Source organism: Sinocyclocheilus anshuiensis, unplaced genomic scaffold, assembly GCF_001515605.1.
Source record: "Sinocyclocheilus anshuiensis isolate Anshui unplaced genomic scaffold, SAMN03320099.WGS_v1.1 scaffold481, whole genome shotgun sequence".
NCBI classification, from domain to species: Eukaryota; Metazoa; Chordata; class Actinopteri; order Cypriniformes; family Cyprinidae; genus Sinocyclocheilus; species Sinocyclocheilus anshuiensis.
Genome location: NW_015539907.1, coordinates 1802102 through 1807739, shown reverse-complemented (window position 1 = coordinate 1807739; position 5638 = coordinate 1802102). Strand labels below are relative to the sequence as shown.

Sequence of the window (5638 nt, the reverse complement as noted above, 5' to 3'; positions counted from 1 at the left end):
TATGAGTGACGCAGACAGCACACACAAACACGAACACATGCTGAAATGAGTGCTGTGCCTGCCTGTGATGAGGAGATTGTGAATAAAGAATGAATATTAGTCGAATTTAAAATAAACATTTGCATTAGAATGTTAGGTGTGCATCAGGGAGCGTCAGCAGTGGCACGTGAGATGCGGTGATGATGTAAGTGACGTTGTTGCATTTTAATGTTTTGTTAGTGTAGCCCACGAGACGCGCCGCTGCTGCGTTATTCATTCAAAATATTAGAGAAATATAGAAGCTCAATGCGGAGAAGATCTTGAATGGGTTAAAACCGAAACCAAGCCATTCACACAGAACGCATATTCAGTGCATTTTTTAGACGAACAAATATGACTGCTGCACTCGCGTCTCACAGAAGAGATGTATAGAAAGCCATGCAAAGTTAAAACAGTTTAAACTTTTAGAAAACACGTCATGAATTTGTGGCGGTTTATTCCTTTTCACTGCGTCTCATATGTTTTTAAATGCAGTCTGTGTGAATGGCGCTTCGGCTCTTTGGATTAAGCAATGCATATATATTAGGGGTGGAACGGTTCAACTTACTTACGGTTCGGTTCGTATCACAGTTTTAGAGTCAGTTTCGGTATGGTTCAATATGTGCTATGTTTAGGCAAAAAATATACTGTCAAATAAAAATTAAGAAAATAAGAACAATCTAACTACAAGCAACAGCACAAATAAATACAATAGAGTAAAGATACAAAAAATAAACGGTGATTTTCAGCTTTTTTTAGGTAGGTCTAACATTAGTTTTTAGGTACAGAAATTGAATAAAGTAATGAAATGTAAAACAGCATTGCATATTTGACTGTATAAATTAAAGATTAATCTTTATTAAAGTTACAAAATCTATTCAATCAAGAGCAGTGAGTGATTTCTTTTTTGTTGCTGTTTGATTAATATTAAGAAAGTGCTGTCACTTTAAGAGAATGCACTGATCCAGTGCACTGATACAGTACGTTCAGCCAGCTATGTCTGCTATAGTATACTTACCAAGATGGGCATTTTGACATAATTTTTGTGCGAATTTGGCCATTTATACATAATACTTCAGAGAGAGATTAATATTTGCGCGTGTTCTGAGGCGCGGGTTTGCGCGCTTCGGATGAACACACGCACAAATCTTCTAACTGCACGCGCGAGCTCGCGTCCTCTGGCTGAGACTGGCTCTTAAATATTTAAACTGGCAAAGCTTAAATGAGTTTATCTTAAACACAGATATCAACGTGTGCTTGCGCTATCAGCACCTGGGTGATGACGGAATAAATGCTCATATTCCAGCATACGGCAGTCGCATTGAACAAGAGTGAATGGTTTGTCCACGTTTTTTTTTTTTTTTCCCCCATCGCTGTTGTTGTAATGTATCGGGAAGCCAGAATGCGCATTCATCAACAGAAACATATATTAGCCGAACCCTGTTTGTTTTACATGTTATTTATAGCAAATCAGATTACAGATGCGTTGTCAGATTTAAGTTGAACCGTGGTCCTAGTGCGTGCCGAACCGTGTGTGGAGAACCGTACGGTTCGTTTTTTTTCCACAAACCGTTCCACCCCTAATAAATACATGATGCTGTTTTGTTCATAATTATTTATGCAATTTACGAAATTATATTTGATTTTTATGAGTTAATTTAGATGTAATGCACGTTTTTATAGAGTTACTTCCTTGCGTTGGCAATTTAAATGCGCTGCATTATTTTGCTCATTGCGCCCTCCTGTGGCCTCGGGAGACAATTAGACATATACAATAAAGACCTATTTAATCTGCATATAAAACTTTAGAAATGAGATATTGGTTTAATTTTTATTGTGTTTGATTGTTAAAACTATTTGTTGTTTGTCTCAATAAATTGTGTTAATTATAAATACAGTGGTTAAATTTTAACATTTTTGCTATTGCTTTTTGTTTTAATAAAAGATTATAAAAAATGTCAATAATTATCGATACAGAACGATATGAAACATTATATCGTTGATAATTTTTTTTGCTATATCGCCCAGCCCTAGTTAAAGGTAGGCATTATAAATACCAATAAATAAACAAATAAATACTATTGAATAGGGAGACTCATTTAGAATGCAAAAATAAATGCATAAGGCAATTATTTTACAAGAATGCTCCATAACATGATCTCTAACATGATCACTGCTGATGTGTGTGGGGAGAATAAAAGAGGAGGATTGCATTTCCAAGTACCTGGACACACAGAAACACAAATCTAATGTGTCCCAAAGCCAAAGTAGAAGTGTTTATGCATTTTTAACCTTATGCCTTCCCAGGCATTTCCATCAAACCAATAGAAATGTCTATGGGCAAATAAGACATCCCAGATAGATGCAGGTTAGCAGTTTAAAAAAAAAAAAAACTCAATTTATTCTATGTAGGAAAATATCAAGTTTGTGGCAACACTCCAGTATTTACAACAACCTTGCCTTGATAGAAGAATAAGGCTAGTTACAGAAGGGATTTGACCCTATCCTATCTAACTATTGCTTCAACCAGCTGCAACTTAACCTCAATTACGGTAATCGATAGGGGAGGTGCTTAAATGGATCTTTAAGGATAAAGAACAACAAAAACAGTACAGCTCAATTCAGAATCGCAACAAAGATGCAACATCTCCATGGCAAATCGTAGCTGCTTTGTAAGCAAAACGGAGTGATGTGATCGAGCTGCCAAATTCAAGGCGTCTGAGAGCGCGGAAGCTTAAAATAAATCCCGTGTGTAGCAGAGACACGGGCATTCATGACATTAAACTTTGTTAGGTCTCAAAGCAATTACATGAACACGATTTACTGTAGCATCTTGAGTCTGAGAGAGTCGTGTAGACTAGAGACTCCAAAACCAGGGTCGGTTGACGGCTAGCTTTGTGCATGCTTTCTTTATGACTGATTTCTAAATCATCATCATTACAGATTATATTGACCATAACGGTGATAAAAAGGTTACTAGATCCCATGCTGACCCAACTAACGCTGTCTCTGTGTATATGACACATGTGTTTATTATGCCAGGCTGCTTTTGCACGGCACTTTGCATGTTGAGATTAATACAGATTCCATGTCATTCAATTAATACGATTCAATGTCAATTAACGAGGCCTCAAGCTTGGGACTAAAAGAATGAACACAAATGGAGTGTCTGCATCTATGCAACCTACTATTAAAATTAGAAAACACTGCAATGGTTATATTTCATTTCATCTCATCACATAAACAGTGTGTATCGTTTAGCATAAGCATAGAAAGCTAGCAAAGCCGGGCTAATAATGGGGCTACATGGACCAAATCTCAGCGCTTGGCAGAATTAAAAAAAAAATTTGTGACTGGTTACGAACCACACCAGGACTCATAACGTGTTAGCAGAAAAATGGGTCACATACAATATGTTTTGATGAGGAACACGGCAAAAGGGTTGATAGCATGGTCGGCTAGCCGCTTTTGAGCTAGCTAGCACGCTAAGCCTAGTAAAATCAACAACAGAGCCATTATCCTCGAATGAGGGATTTAAACACTGCACTTACCTCCAGAAAAAATATCCTTCTGCTGCCAAACGGAACAATTAAAAAAGAATCCACTACACGTAGATCCGCGTTAGGTTAATACGTCCGTTAATTTTGTTTGTGTTTCCACATTCGCTAAAAGGAGCCGCTGCTGTCGCCCGGCAGTCTCGGTGTCGCGCACTGACTGAAGCTGTGCAAATATATTTTTCACGGGAGCGCCGCTACAAGACTGCGTGAACGCGCTTTAGTCACATGAACGCGGGAAGGAGAACAACGTTGGGTCAACAACAGACGAGTGATGATGAGAATACCGTCTCCGGTTACTATTGTAACATCGGTTCCCTGAGAGCGGGAACGAGACATCACGGAGACATTTCTCCGTTATGGTTTCCACGAATCGGTTCTTTTGAACAGTTCATCCCAAAGAGCCGGTTCAGAAAACTGTTTCAAGCAACGTGATCCCTGACATCCATGGCCGGACTTAACCATTGGGCTTGAATGGGCTGCAGCCCAGGGGCCCCGCCTTAACCCGTTTACATTTGTTCAGTTATGTGCCAGTCAGAAATTATTAGCCGCATTTCAACTGCGCGCACGGGCCAGACGAGGCTAACAACTTCCAGCTTCCAACTACGACATTTGAAGCCATAATCAAACAGCATAAACTGGAATTTATTTTATTTTTTTTCACATAGAAAAAGGACACATATTAAATCACGTCCGCGCTGCGCCTAATCGCCGATTAATTTGTGACATCCCAAGTATAGTGTAAAATGTTCGAACAAAACCCAGATGTATACATAGGCGTACTGTAGCTTTTTATTATGTTTTTAGATTTTATTAATATGTGATTGTTCTGTTGCGACCAGATCCCGCTCACGATAACGACATAGGCTATACTTTGCATTTACAATAGCCCACTACATTTCATGTGAATTTCATTTCATTTAAATGCCATTTCTCTGGTAAAAGGTTAGACTGTTTATATGGAATACAATTTATTAAAACCAACTCTGTTTCACATGTTAATAAAACAATCACCATATTTACAGCACGTTTTATTTGTAACATTTCTGTTATTCTGCTTTTAAAAAACCTATAGACCCATCAGTCCTTGATTAAAAAAAAAACTATATTAGGTCACTGATTCATTCAACATTTGATTCCATATACTTTAATCAAGTTAGACGCCATATTGTATTAAAAAGCGGATAAAACGAGGCTGTGTGAGGGATAGACTTATGGTAGGCCTATGCACTGTATAAAGGTCCTAGATCATGTAATTCTAAACTGTTGTATTAAGTTTTGTCCAACAAAAGGTAGACAAAACTTACTCTTGAACAAATTATTCCTATCAGTTCTGCAAAAAAAAGAAAGGAAAAAAAAAGAAAAAAGATCCTATTCAAAAGAGGACATCAACAAAATAGTTGATGACTTGAGAAGACTTTGTGTAATGTACAGGATTTCAATGGATTACATAAAGGTAACAATGAGACCACCATGTGTAATAAAGGTGTGTCAGTGATTTAAATAGTCTGTGACATGCTGTAATTAAACAAATAGTTCATTTTCCCATGTCAGTCTATTTTTTTTACTGTCTGTCTACTTAAAAGTTTTTAAATTATTTATTGATGGAGGACTCCTGAGAGTTCCCCGTCTAGAATTAACTGAGATACCTTTACCTGTCACTGGGTACTACTGCTAGGTGTCCTATTGTATTACTGGTGACCACTATAAACTGTTCTACGTGTCAGTTCTTATGATCGGAGTGGTTTAGTGCATTTAAATCACAGTCAGTCCCAAAGCATGTGCTGTTTGTTTTATGAGACATGGAAAAGTTTGCACACCTTTTACACACAATATACAGTACATTGAATAAACAATGTTACCGTGAAGCAAATTTCTTTAATACAACACAAGAACATTGTGGTGTAACTCTGTGTTATTGATTTTTTTATCATTTATATATTGGGTAAATTCAGCTAAATAATTACAGTATGTTTTCAGTATTTTCAAACTCTTCAGGGTCACATGATCCTTCAGAAACTATGATACACTACCATTCAAAAGTTTGGGGAAAGATTAATAATAAT

General features: G+C 37.2%; 1 protein-coding gene across 1 annotated transcript in view; it reads right to left on the bottom strand.

Annotated features, from left to right (window-relative positions):
- Positions 1-3799, bottom strand: part of siah1 (siah E3 ubiquitin protein ligase 1) — a 23054-nt gene extending 19255 nt beyond the window's left edge. The window contains exon 1 of the mRNA XM_016483220.1: positions 3570-3799. The gene's annotated coding sequence lies outside the window, so the exon portion shown is untranslated. The remainder of the gene's footprint in view (positions 1-3569) is intronic.
- Positions 3800-5638: the final 1839 nt, after the last annotated feature.